This window comes from Salvelinus alpinus, chromosome 1 (genome assembly GCF_045679555.1).
Source record: "Salvelinus alpinus chromosome 1, SLU_Salpinus.1, whole genome shotgun sequence".
Taxonomy (NCBI): domain Eukaryota; kingdom Metazoa; phylum Chordata; class Actinopteri; order Salmoniformes; family Salmonidae; genus Salvelinus; species Salvelinus alpinus.
The window spans coordinates 97,973,543-97,988,402 of record NC_092086.1 but is presented as its reverse complement, the minus strand read 5'-3'; the positions used below and the strand labels follow the sequence as shown (position 1 = coordinate 97,988,402).

The following is a 14,860-nucleotide window of genomic DNA, read 5'->3' as shown; positions in this document are numbered from 1 at the left end:
CCCAAAGGTGTTCGATGGGGTTGAGTTCATGGCTCTGTTCAGGCCAGTCAAGTTCTTCCTCACAGATCTCGACAAACCATTTCTGAATAGACCTCACTTTGTGCATGGGGGCATTGTCATGCTGAAACAGGAAAGGGCCTTCCTCAGACTGTTGCCACAAAGTTGGAAGCACAGAATTGTCTAGATTCTGTATGCTGTAGCGTTAAGATTTCCCTTCACTGGAACTAAGGGGCCTAGCCCAAACCATGAAAAACAGCCCCAGACTACTATTCATCCTCCACCAAACTTTACAGTTGGCACTATGCATTGGGGCAGGTAGCGTTCTCCTGGCATCCGCCAAACCCAGATTCGTCTGTCAAACTGCCGGATGGGAAAGCGTGATTCAACATTCCAGAGAATGCGTTTCCACTGCTCCAGAGTCCAACGGCGGCGAGCTTTACACCACTCCAGTCGACCCTTGGCATTGCGCATGGTGATCTTAGGCTTGTGTGCGGCTATTCGGGCATGGAAACCCATTTCATGAAGCTCCCAACAAACAGTAATTGTGCTGAAGTTGTTTTCAGAGGCAGTTTGAAACTCGGTAGTGAGTGTTGCAACCGAGGACAGACGCTTCTGTTAGCTTGTGTGGCCTATCATTTTGCGGCTGAGCCGTTGTTGCTCCTAGACGTTTCCAGTTCACAATAACAGCACTTACACTTGACCGGGGCAGCTCTAGCAGGGCAGACATTTGACGGACTTGTTGGAAAGGTGGCTTCCGAGGACGGTGCCACGTTGAAAGTCACTGAGCTCTACTGAATTCTACTGCCAATGTTTGGAGATTGCATGGCTGTGTGCGCGATTTTATTCACCTGTCAGAAACGCGTGTGGCTGAAATAGCCAAATCCATTCATTTGAAGGGGTGTTCACATTGTTTTGTATATATAGTGTATTTACCAACATCTCTTCACTGTGTAACAACAGGCCGGAATGGGTCTTAAGTTGGAAAACAACCACATTTGATCAGGAACTGGGCGTGGCTACGTAACATAAAGTGAACAGTACCTTTATAGGGGAGTACCATTTCTGGGGACTGATGGGTTTGTGCATGCCGTTGTTGAGAGTGCGTGTTGGTGCCATGTCAAACTCCTGCTCTGGCATCTTGACGCGGGCATTCTTGGCTTTCTCTAGTTTGGCCCCCTCCTCAGTAGAACCCTTATCGCCCCAGCGGACCTGAACAGGGACAGGCAACAACAGTCAGTGGCAGGGGAATGGTAATATAATGAGCAGAGCTGAGCCGTAATTGGATGAAGGGCACAGCAGCCCGGGCACAACAGTCAGTGCATTTCTTTCTCACCTCCATTCTCTTGATGCCACCCACACCTCGGCCACCGTAGTATGAGGCATCCACAGTGGGCCACCTCTTCTTGGGATACCCGTCCTCGTCCTCGTCCTTACAATAGAAGAAAAAGATATCCGTCTTATGGTACCCTTGCCCTATAATGTTCACGATATCAGATGCCTTCAACTCAACCAGTGATATTGTTGCACACAAGCAAGGCAGAGGTCATGCTAAACTTGATGTCCTGGTCAAGTTCAACCAAGTCTCACAAATATATACAGTACCAGTCAAAAGTTTGGACACACCTAAGGGTTTTCCTTTATTTTTTACTATTTTCTACATTGTAGAATAATAGTGAAGACATCAAAACTATGAAATAACACATATGGAATCATGTAGTAACCAAAAAAGTGTTAAACAAATCAAAATATATATTTTTATATTTGAGATTCTTCAAAGTAGCCACTCTTTGCCTTGATGACAGCTTTGCACACACTTGGCATTCTCTCAACCAGCTTCATGAGGTATTCACCCGGAATGCATTTCAATTAACAGGTGTGCCTCGTTAAATGTTCATTTGTGGAATTTCTTTCTTTCTTAATGCGTTTGAACCATTCAGTTGTGCTATAACAAGGTAGGGTTGGTTTACAGAAGATAGCCCTATTTGGTAAAAGACCAAGTCCATATTATGGCAAGAACAGCTCAAATAATTAAAGAGAAATGACAGTCCGTCATTACTTTAAGACATGAAGGTCAGTCAATCTGGAAAATGTCAAGAACTTTGAAAGTTTCTTCAAATGCAGTCGCAAAAACCGTCAAGCGCTATGATGAAACTGGCTCTCATGAGGACCGCCACAGGAAAGGAAGACCCAGAGTTACCTCTGCTGCAGAGGATAAATTCATTAGAATAACTGCACCTCAGATTGTAGCCCAAATAAATGCTTCACAGAGTTCAAGTAACAGACACATCTCAACATCAATTGTTCAGAGGAGACTGTGTGAATCAGGCCTTCACAGTCGAATTGCTGCAAAGAAACCACTACTAAAGGACACCAATAAAAAGAAGAGACTGGCTTTGGCCAAGAAACACGAGCAATGGACATTAGACCGGTAGAAATCTGTCCTATGGTCTGATCTATGGTCTGGTCAAACCACACTTAACCAGCATGGCTACCACAGTGATACGCCAACCCATCTGGTTTGCGCTTAGTGGGACTATCATTTATTTTTCAACAGGACAATGACCCAAAACACACCTCCAGGCTGTGTAAGGCCTATTTGACCAAGAAGGAGAGTGATGGAGTGCTGTATCTGGCCTCAACAATCACCCGACCTCAACCCAACTGCGATGGTTTGGGTTGAGTTGGACCGCAGGGTAAAGGAAAAGCAGCCAACCTGTGCTCAGCATATGTGGGAACTCCTTCAAGGCTGTTGGAAAAGCATTCCAGGTAAAGCTGGTTGAGAGAATGCCAAGAGTGTGCAAAAGTGTCATCAAGGCAAAGGATGGCTACTTTGAAGAATCTAAGATATTTTTTGATTTGTTTAACACTTTTTTGGTTACTGCTTTATTCCATAGGTGTTATTTCATAGTTTTGATGTCTTCACTATTATTCTACAATGTAGAAAATAGTAAAAATTAAGAAAAACCCTTGAATGAGTAGGTGTGTCCAAACTATTGATTGGTACTGTATGTAACATGGCATCCCTGTGGTGTGTGACCATGAAGTCTCCCTGTTAGAAACTGCAGCCGCATCTAAGAGCCTGAAAACAGTTACAGTATACAGTAACTAAACTTGTAGCATGACTAAACTCCTCTCTCTACCTAAAGAACTGGGCTGCTATCCAGTTTACTGGACAGAAAGTCAAACAACTCCATCCATCTGGAATAATGTCAGACCAATCTGCCCTGTCAGGTCCTGGCTGCATTGCCCCTCTCACCTACAGCTGCAGTCCAGTCACTTTCTTGGTTGGTGGTCCACATGCAGACAGAGTGTTCTTTGGCAGGAGAGCCAGGAGGCCAACCTCCCCTCACAATTGTTTATATATATATATATATATATATATATATATATATATATATATATATATATATATATATATATATATATATATATATATATATATATGATATTTGCCATTTAGCAGATTTTTTTTCCAAAGTGACTTACAGTCATGCATGCATACATTTTGCGTACGGGTGGTTCTGGAAATCGAAAGCACTATCCTGACGTTGCAAGCGCCATTCTCTGCAAACTGAGCTACAGAGGACTGAAATGGTGCTGTAAAGATCAGGACCTTGGGTGATTGACTGACCTTGTGCTTTTTTTTTACCGGTGTGATTTCTTTAGGTAAAGAAGGGAGTTTAGTTTGTGTGTGTGTGAGCGAGAGAGAGAAACCTCATTTAGCCTGACCATGGCTTTTTGTGTTGCCTCTATATTATCTTCCATAACTACCCACTGGGCACACACGTCAATTCAACGTCTATTCCACGTTGGTTCAATGCAACTTCATTGTAATGACATGGAAACAACGTTGATTCAACCAGTGTGTCCCGAGTGGGTACCCTCCTCGGGTACCAGTCCCTATGCCCTGCTACATTTTGAAACCAACTCATGTTGTTCTGATTGATGACATCGATGCCTCAATGCTGAACGTCTGCTTCTGTTGGGTTAAAATGGAAAATGACAGCTGTGAGTCAATAACTCTATCTAATCCCTATTATGCTCCTGCAGGTTCAGAGCCCTTTGAGGCAGAGACAGCTGGCTGTTTCAGAGCAGACAACAGGAGACAGAGAGAGACACAGTGAGCCTTATAACAGGGTATGATAGTAATGTTTCAACTCTGCAAGGTCTAGAAACAAAGTATATGAGACTACAAGATTTACTCACTGAGCTGTCCTCCAGTACCGGAGGTGGAGGCTCATGGATGATCTGCAAAGATGGAAAAAGAAACTGAATCATAATCATGAAAAATTATGTTTTCCATTGGCATACTGTACTGTACGGTACAGGAAATTAGTTTGAATTTGAGAGTGTGATAATGAGAGAATGGTTTGATGACAGAGTGTTACCTACAGTGCCTAGTGAAAGTCTACAGTACACACCCCTTGCACGGTCTTTACAGAGGGTTTATTTGCTGTATTGTCATGCAGAATCACTTAACAGCCTTACTGCAAACAAAATGGATGATTCGTAATGGATTTTTTAACATAGGCGTTCTTCTTTTCACTTTTTCATACAGGCCAGTCATGTGGAGTGAATGCAATGTTGTTGATCCTCTTTATTTTCAAGTATTGCGGCGGCAACATCATGTTATGGGTACGCTTGTCACCGGCAGGGACTGGGGAGTTTCTCAGGATAAAAAAAACATGAAAGGAGCAAAGTGCAAAATCAAATCAAATGTTATTGGTCACATACACAAGGTTAGCAGATGTTAATGCGAGTGTAGCTAAATGCTTGTGCTTCTAGTTCCAACCATGCAGTAATATCTAACAAGTAATCTAACAATTTCACAACAACTACCTTATACACACAAGTGTAAAGGAATGAATAAGGATATGTACATATAAATATATGGATGAGCGATGGCCGAACGGCATAGGCAAGATGCAGTGGATGGTATAGAGTACAGTACATACATATGAAATGAGTAATGTAGGGTATGTAAACATTATATAAAGTGGCATTGTTTAAAGTGACTAGTGATAGATTTATTACATCCAATTTTCAATTATTAAAGTGGCTAGAGATTTGAGTCAGTATGTTGGCATCAGCCACTCAATGTTAGTGCTGGCTGTTTAACAGTCTGATGGCCTTGAGATAGAAGCTGTTTTTCAGTCTCTCGGTCCCAGCTTTGATGCACCTGTACTGACCCCGCCTTCTGGATGATAGCGGGGTGAACACCAGTGGCTTGGGTGGTTGTTGTCCTTGATGATCTTTTTGGCCTTCCTGTGACATCGGGTGGTGTAGGTGTCTTGGAGGGCAGGTAGTTTGCCCCCGGTGATGCGTTGTGCAGACCTCACTACCCTCTGGAGAGCCTTGTGGTTGTGGGCGGAGCAGTTGCCGTACCAGGCGGTGATACAGCCCGACAGGATGCTCTCGATTGTGCATCTGTAAAAGTTTGTGAGTGCTTTTGGTGACAAGCCGAATTTCTTCAGCGTCCTGAGGTTGAAGAGGCGCTGTTGCGCCTTCTTCACCACGTTGTCTGTGTGGGTGGACCATTTCAGTTTGTGCGGGATGTGTACGCCGAGGAACTTAAAACTTTCCACCTTCTCCACTATGTCCTGTCGATGTGGATAGGGGGGTGCTCCCTCTGCTGTTTCCTGAAGTCCAAGATCATCTCCTTTGTTTTGTTGATGCTGAGTTTTCCTGACACCACACTCTGAGGGCCCTGACCTCCTCCCTGTAGGCCGTCTCGTCATTGTTGGTAATCAAGCCTACCACTGTAGTGTCGTCTGCATAGATTATTGAGTTGACTGCGTGGCCATGTACGCCTCCATGGGTGAACAGGGAGTACAGGAGACGGCTGAGAACGCACCCTTGTGGGGCCCCAGTGTTGAGGATCAGCGGGGTGGAGATGTTGTTTCCTACCCTCACCACCTGGGGGCGGCCCGTCAGAAAGTCCAGGACCCAGTTGCACAGGGCGGGGTCGAGACCCAGCGCCTCGAGCTTAATGACGAGTTTGGAGGGTACTATGGTGTTAAATGCTGAGCTGTAGTCGATGAACAACATTCTTACATAGGTATTCCTCTTGTCCAGATGGGTTAGGGCAGTGTGATTGCGATTGTGTTGTCTGTGGACCTATTGCGGCGGTAAGCAAATTGGAGTGGGTCTAGGGTGTCAGGTAGGGTGGAGGTGATATGATCCTTGACTATTCTCTCAAAGCACTTCATGATGACGGAAGTGAGTGCTACGGGGCGATAATCGTTTAGCTCAGTTACCTTAGCTTCCTTGGGAACCGGAACAATGGTGGCCCTCTCGAAGCATGTGGGAACAGCAGACTGGGATAGGGATTGATTGAATATGTCCGTAAACACACCAGCCAGCTGGTCTGCGCATGCTCTGAGGATGCGGCTAGGGATGCCGTCTGGGCCTGCAGCCTTGCGAGGGTTAACACGTTTAAATGTTTTACTCACGTTGGCTGCGGTGAAGGAGAGTCCGCAGGTTTTGGTAGCGGGCAGTGTCGGTGGCACTGTATTGTCCTCAACGCGAGCAAAGAAGTTGTTTAGTTTGTCTGGGAGCGAGACATCTGGGTCCGCAACGGGGCTGGTTTTCTTTTTGTAGTCCGTGACTGACTGTAGACCCTGCCACATTCCTCTCGTGTCTGAGCCGTTGAATTGCAACTCTACTTTGTCTCTATACTGACGCTTAGCTTGTTTGATTGCTTGCAGAGGGAATAGCTACACTGTTTGTATTCGGTCATGTTTCCGGTCACCTTGCCCTGATTTAAAACCAGTGGTTCGTGCTTTCAGTTTTGCGCGAATGCTGCCATCAATCCACGGTTTCTGGTTGGGGAAGGTTTTAATAGTCGCTGTTGGTACAACATCACCGATGCACTTGCTAATAAACTCGCTCACCGAATCAGCGTATACATCAATGTTGTTGTTCGACGCTATCCGGAACATATCCCAGTCCACGTGATCGAAGCAATCTTGAAGCATGGAATCAGATTGGTCGGACCAGCGTTGAACAGACCTGAGCACGGGTGTTTCCTCTTTTAGTTTCTGTCTATAGGCTGGGAGCAACAAAATGGAGTCGTGGTCAGATTTGCCGAAAGGAGGGTGAGGGATGGCTTTGTATGCGTCGCGGAAGTTAGAGTAACAATGATCCAGATCCAGGTTAAATGTTAGAGGAAAACCCGCCATAGTCTTCTGAGAACCTAACCCCGGGATAGTTTTATTTTTCAGCGAGACAATTACATGCATTTTAATGCCAAAGACACACCAGACTGGCTTTCCGAGGTGGTGAGTGTTCCTGAATGTTCCAGTCTCAGTCCTGACTTAAATCTGCTTGGAAATCAGAGACATGGTTTGAATATTGCTGTCCTACAATTATTCCCATCCAAATTTACTGAACTTGAGCAATTTTTACAAAAACAATAGATATACAATGAGTATACAAAACATTAAGAACTGCTCTCTCCATTACATAGATTGACCAGGTGAATCCAGGTGAAAGCTATGATCCCTTATTGATCTCACTTGTTAAATCCACTTCAGTCAGTGTAGATGAAGGGGGAGAGACAGGTTAAATAAGGATTTTTAAACCTTGAGGCAAATGATACTTGGCTTGTGTATGTGTGCCATTCAGTTAGTGGAATGGGCAAGACAAAATATTTAAGTGCCTTTTGAACAGGATATGGTAGTAGGTGCCAGGCGCACCGGTTTGTGTCAAGAACTGTAACGTTTCTGAGTTTTTCAGAAACGCTCAACAGTTTCCCATGCGTATCAAGAGTGGTCCACCACCCAAAGGACATCCAGCCAACTTGACACAACTGTGGGAAGCATTGGAGTCAACATGGGCCAGCATCCCTGTGGAATGCTTTCGAGACCTTGTAGAGTCCGTGCCCTGATGAATTGAGGCTTTTCTGAGGGCGAAAGGGGGGTTGCAACTCAATATTAGGAAGGTGGTCCTAACGTTTGGTATGCTCGGTGTTTGTTGTCCTAAGAGATGTGCAAAGTTGGTAGAATCGTATTCAAAATGATACACAGCTGTAATGGATGCCAGTATTAACTCTGGGGTGTGAAAAAGTATAAAATTGAATCACTTTTTAGATGTAATTTTAAAGCTGCAAAACATGAAGACTGTGCAAGGGGTGTGTAGACTTTCACTAGCGACTATATACATTTGTTGTATGTTTGTTTTTAGAGGTACTGTAGATGAAACACAATCTCATGAACAAATACTGCTGTGTACTGCAATATCCCAATATACACACACACTTCACGAAATGATTACAAAAAGTATCTCCTCATGGACCTTCATTGGGACAAGATGGCTGACGTACCACTGTGCAGCAGAGAGGCCAGAACCACCAGAGCAGAGCCAGCGTCAGGAGGAGCAGCAGGATGAGCAGAGCTATGGCCAAGAATGTCCCGTCAGACTGTGGGAGGCCAAGAGAGGAAATAAGGTCAGAACCTGGTGTACGTAAACTAAAATCTGTGTTTGAACACAAGCTATATTACCCCCAGGAATAGACATGGAAGAGTACAGTACTAAAATGAGTCAAACATTTAGAAGCACAACACTGTAGAGAAGTGGTGAGGGGTTGATACTTACACAGCTGACAGAGGTGATGGTGACAGAACTAGATATGAAACTCAGGCCATTGTTCATACTGACGTGGAGGGTAGCTGCCCTGAGGGAGGTGAGAGGAAGGTGAGGGGTGAGGTGACTGCACTGTTTGTATATTTTGCTCTAATATCCTTCAACACATCTCTGTTTTAATTTCAGAGACCGACTGCTTTTCTGAGAAAATACAGTTAAAGTCGGAAGTTTGCAAACACCTTAGCCAAATACATTTAAACTCAGTTTTTCACAATTCCTTACATTTAATCCTAGTAAAAAATCCCTGTTTTAGGTCATTTAGAATCGCCACTTTATTTTAAGAATGTGAAATGTCAGAATAATAGTAGAGAGAGATTTATTTCACCTTATATTTCTTTCATCACATTCCCAGTGGGTCAGAAGTTTACATACACTCAATTAGTATTTGGTAGCATTGCCTTTTTAAATTGTTTAAGTTGGGTCAAACGTTTCGGGTAGACTTCCACAAGCTTCCCACAATAAGTTGGGGGAATTTTGGCCCATTCCTCCTGACAGAGCTGGTGTAACTGAGTCAGGTTTGTAGGCCTCCTTACTCGCACACACTTTTTCAGTTCTGCCCACAGATTCTCAATGGGATTGAGGTCAGTGCTTTGTGATGGCCACTCCAATACCTTGACCTTTTTGTCCTTAATTAAGCCATTTTGCCACAATTTTGGAAGTATGCTTGGGGTCATTGTCCAGTTGGAAGAACCATTTGCGATCAAGCTTTAACTTCCTGACTGATGTCTTGAGATGTTGCTTCAATATATCCACATAATTTTCCTACCTCATGATGCCATCTATTTTGTGAAGTGCACCAGGCCCTCCTGCAGCAAAACACCCCACAACATGATGCTGCCACCCCCGTGCTTCATGATTGGGGTGGTGTTCTTCGGCTTGCAAGCCCCCCCTTTTTCCTCCAAACATAACGATGGTCATTATGGCCAAACAGTTCTATTTTTGTTTCATCAGACCAGAGGACATTTCTCCAAAAAGTACGATCTTTGTCCCCATGTGCAGTTGCAAACTGTAGTCTGGCTTTTTTTATGGCGGTTTTGGAGCAGTGGCTTTTTCCTTGCTGAGCGGACTTTCAGGTTATGTCGATTTATGACTTGTTTTACTGTGGATATAGATTTTTTTGTACATGTTTCCTCCAGCATCTTCACAAGGTCCGTTGCTGTTGTTCTGGGATTGATTTGCACTTTTCGCACCAAAGTACGTTCATCTCTAGGAGATAGAATGCATCTCCTTCCTGAGCGGTATGACGGCTACATGGTCCCATGGTGTTTATACTTGCATACTATTGTTTGTACAGATGAACGTGGTACCTTCAGGTGTTTGGAAATTGCCCCCAAGGATGAACCAGACTTGTGGAGGTCTACAATTGTTTTTCTGAGGTCTTGGAGGATTTCTTTTGATTTTCCCATGATGTCAAGGAAAGAGGCACTGAGTTTGAAGGTAGGCTTTGAAATACATCCACAGGTACACCTCCAATTGACTCAAATGATGTCAATTAGCCTATCAGAAGCTTCTAACGCCATGACATCATTTTCTGGTTAAAGACACTGTCAACTTAGTGTATGTAAACTTCTGACCCACTGGAATTGTGATACAGTGACTTATAAGTGAAATAATCTGTCTGTAAACAATTGTTGGAAAAATTACTTGTGTCATTCACAAAGTAGAAGTCCTAACCGACTTGCCAAAACTATAGTTTGTTAACAAGAAATTTGTGGAGTGGTTGAAAAACGAGTTTTAATGACTCCAACCTAACACGGAACACAAACCGGCTGCGCAAGTGCGCCATCGTGCAGACATTTTATTTTGTCCCCCCACATCAAACACGATCACGACACGCAGGTTAAAATTTCAAGGTCGAAAAGCATTAAACATTTATGGCAATTTAGCTAGTTAGCTTGCAGTTGCTAAATAATTCGTCCTATTTAGCTAGCTTGCTGTTGCTAGCTAATTTGTGCTGGGAAATAAAATTAATCCACACATAAAACGGTTAACCGAATCGTTTCTAGTCATCTCTCATCCTTTCAGGCTTTTTCATCTTTGAACTTATATGGTGATTGGCATCTAAACTTTCATAGTATTACTACACCGACCGGCAACACAGTTCGTCTTTCAATCACCCACGTGGGAAAAACCAATGACGAGATGTTACGTGGGGTACCTGCTTCTATAAACCAATGAGGAGATGGGAGAGGCAGGACTTGCAGCGCGATCTGCGTCAGAAATACGCTTGCGAGCAATGTGTGTGCAATAATTGAATTTCTAAATTTATTTTGCAACGCTCGCGCACGCGACGCAAGCGGTGTGGTCAGCCTATAAGTGTATGTAAACTTCCGACTTCAACTGTATGTCTTGAAAGCAAAGGAGATGTCATTGTGAGTAATGGCTATGTAAAATAATATATATGTTTATATATACAGTGGGGAGAACAAGTATTTGATACACTGCCGATTTTGCAGGTTTTCCTACTTACAAAGCATGTAGAGGTCTGTAATTTTTATCATAGGTACACTTCAACTGTGAGAGACGGAATCTAAAACAAAAATCCAGAAAATCACATTGTATGATTTTTAAATAATTAATTTGCATTTTATTGCATGACATAAGTATTTGATCACCTACCAACCAGTAAGAATTCCGGCTCTCACAGACTTGTTAGTTTTTCTTTAAGAAGCCCTCCTGTTCTCCACTCATTACCTGTATTAACTGCACCTGTTTGAACTCGTTACCTGTATAAAAGACACCTGTCCACACACTCAATCAAACAGATTCCAACCTCTCCACAATGGCCAAGACCAGAGAGCTGTGTAAGGACATCAGGGATAAAATTGTAGACCTGCACAAGGCTGGGATGGGCTACAGGACAATAGGCAAGCAGCTTGGTGAGAAGGAAACAACTGTTGGCGCAATTATTAGAAAATGGAAGAAGTTCAAGATGACGGTCAATCACCCTCGGTCTGGGGCTCCATGCAAGATTTCACCTCGTGGGGCATCAATGATCATGAGGAAGGTGAGGGATCAGCCCAGAACTACACGGCAGGACCTGGTCAATGACCTGAAGAGAGCTGGGACCACAGTCTCAAAGAAAACCATTAGTAACACACTACGCCGTCATGGATTAAAATCCTGCAGCGCACGCAAGGTCCCCCTGCTTAAGCCAGTGCATGTCCAGGCCTGTCTGAAGTTTGCCAATGACCATCTGGATGATCCAGAGGAGGAATGGGAGAAGGTCATGTGGTCTGATGAGACAAAAATAGAGCTTTTTGGTCTAACTCCACTCACCGTGTTTGGAGGAAGAAGAAGTATGAGTACAACCCCAAGAACACCATCCCAACCGTGAAGCATGGAGGTGGAAACATCATTCTTTGGGGATGCTTTTCTGCAAAGGGGACAGGACGACTGCACCGTATTGAGGGGAGGATGGATTTGGCCATGTATCGCGAGATCTTGGCCAACAACCTCCTTCCCTCAGTAAGAGCATTGAAGATGGGTCGTGGCTGGGTCTTCCAGCATGACAACGACACGAAGGACACAGCCATGGCAACTAAGGAGTGGCTCCGTAAGAAGCATCTCAAGGTCCTGGAGTGGCCTAGCCAGTCTCCAGACCTGAACCCAATAGAAAATCTTTGGAGGGAGCTGAACGTCCGTATTGCCCAGCGACAGCCCCGAAACCTGAAGGATCTGGAGAAGATCTGTAGGGAGGAGTGGGCCAAAATCCCTGCTGCAGTGTGTGCAAACCTAGTCAAGAACTACAGGAAACGTATGATCTCTGTAATTGCAAACAAAGGTTTCTGTACCAAATATTAAGTTCTGCTTTTCTGATGTATCAAATACTTATGTCATGCAATAAAATGCAAATTAATTACTTAAAAATCATACAATGTGATTTTCTGGATTTTTGTTTTAGATTCCGTCTCTCATAGTTGAAGTGTACCTATGATAAAAATTACAGACCTCTACATGCTTTGTAAGTAGGAAAACCTGCAAAATCGGCAGTGTATCAAATACTTGTTCTCCCCACTGTATGTTTATTTCATGAGTTGGGTTTGGCATGCATCAATTAAAGCAGTGAGGATGTGAGAGTTAAACAGTCACTTACGTCCCCTCCTCCTCCAATACTGGAGCTGGACACAGCAGGTAGGTGTCTCTCACGACCAATGGTCTTTTCACTATGGGATTATAGAAGAGAATGCATTGTATTATGTGTATATGAATACCTAATACTGTGGATAATGTGCCTCATTATAAATCCTATACAGTAGCTATGCATCCAGCTAGAGTTGCATGGAAATCAAATCTAAAATAAAATCAACAAAATACAGTACAGTAGCTAATTCATTACCAAACGTTGCTATTAATTGAACTATTTATCTTAGTTAAAGTATCATAGTTTCAAAGAGTTGTAGATCAAAGAGTGCTTCAAAGACTAGAGTTGAAATTGAAATACTTTGAGACAAATTGTGAAAATTCCTTTCTTTGTTATTGTCTTTGTGGCCCTTTACTTGTGGAAAATGAAGCAACTGAAATCCTTCAGAGTGAGTGTGGTTTATTTACCCTGGCCGAGAGAACGTTCAGTGTGTGCATATGGCACATAAGATCCACATTCCTTCTGTACATCTGAGAAGCCTTAAGTATTCAACCAGATGAAGTAAAGTGAGGCCGCGTGTGTGTGTGCGTGTGTGTGTGCGTGTGTGTGTGTGTGTGTGTGTGTGTGTAGGGGAGTGAGGAAGGACAGACCAGAAATCATTAGGATTTGTAATAACAGTGGGCATGCTATAACCCCCGCCTGCTTGTGGCTAAATCAAACGTAGCCCCATTTCGCGTAATGCCTCAGGGAAGAATGCAGAAATGTTTCTTCAGTGTAAAGAATTGGACTACTCTCTACTGAATATTGCTTGTCAAAGGATATTATTCCCTTATCCATGGAACTTTTGGAGATTCTAGATGAAATAAACCCTTGCCCTTAAAGCTTCAGAGAGCCTTCTACCTAGCTTATCAGAGACAATGAGGCTACAGCAGATGTGCTAGATCAGTTTTGGATGAGTGAAAGGAACAAAGAAACCTCATTACATCTCCAACTCAGATTTCTTTGTGCACTGCTGCCGACTCCATTGGTGTGGAATTTGCAACCAGACAGTGGTTTGCAACTTTGGAGCGAGGGTAATCTCTTGCATCAAAATATTTGTGCCACAAGTGCAAAGAAGTCCTTTCTTGGTCCAATGTCCTGTCATGTGTAGGGCACCTTGTGGGATACTGCTGTTCTACATTGGCCCAATGAAATGGTTTGGTAAGGAACAGAAGACAGGGAGAAATTGTCTTGAGAACCCAACTGGTTTGATCTAATGAGCTTTCAGGCTCATTCCTTTAGGTTCTTTCGTTCAGGATGTTTGAAATCCTTCTCTTTTGTATTTGCCTGTTTCTTAGTCACAGTCAATAACAGCCAACTCACTGTGACATTGTCGAAACAAATCTCTTTCTAAGCCTCATTACCCTGCACTCAGAACCTTGGATTCATTAAGGTTAATGGTCGGTAAATTGTAGATACCGTAACTTCTACTTACTCAAAGTGAGAGTGTCGTTGATCCGGAAGCTACAAAGGACCTTCCCCACCTCACGGGCATGTGAGAAACCATTTCCTTTCACTACCACCTGGAAGGACTCTAAGCCAGGATGAAAGGGAGAGAACAATCATCAATGCCATCTGTTCACCTTGATAATCAAAAGTAAAGTGGAATTACAGTTGATAATGATATTTTCAAATCCTTATTTCCTGAGGCCAAAAGCTTTCCAATTATCCATAATGATACATCCCACTGGGCACACCACGTCATTTCAACGTGGATAATTGGGTAATATTTGGTAGATGCATTGATCAATGAGATTCCAAATAATTTTCATCCACTAAAAAAAAAAGTTTTGGGAATTCCCAACGTGTTATCACTATGCCTTCAACCATCTAAAAGCACAATTCAATTCCAATGGAAATCATTGTCTGATTTCTGGTTTAGTTGTTACCTAAATGTGTTATCAATGCGCTTTCAACCATTTAAAAGCACAACAACATTTAAATGTAATACAATGTCAGATGTTTTGTTTATTTATACAACAACTTAGTGTTATCAATGTGCGTCATCTAATAGCACAACCAAATGACCTGGATTGCAATTGAGATTGCATTAAACTACATGGTGCAAGTGATCAATGCCATATGAGATTCTGT

At 43.3% G+C, this 14,860-nt stretch overlaps 1 protein-coding gene and 1 pseudogene across 1 annotated transcript in view; one reads left to right on the top strand and one right to left on the bottom strand.

Annotated features, from left to right (window-relative positions):
- LOC139535934 (anthrax toxin receptor 1-like) overlaps positions 1 to 14,860 on the bottom strand; it is a 50,033-nt pseudogene that overhangs the window by 4,185 nt on the left and 30,988 nt on the right.
- The window catches only part of LOC139535909 (AP2-associated protein kinase 1-like), a 102,528-nt gene that overhangs the window by 72,471 nt on the left and 15,197 nt on the right, over positions 1 to 14,860 (top strand). The window lies entirely within an intron of this gene.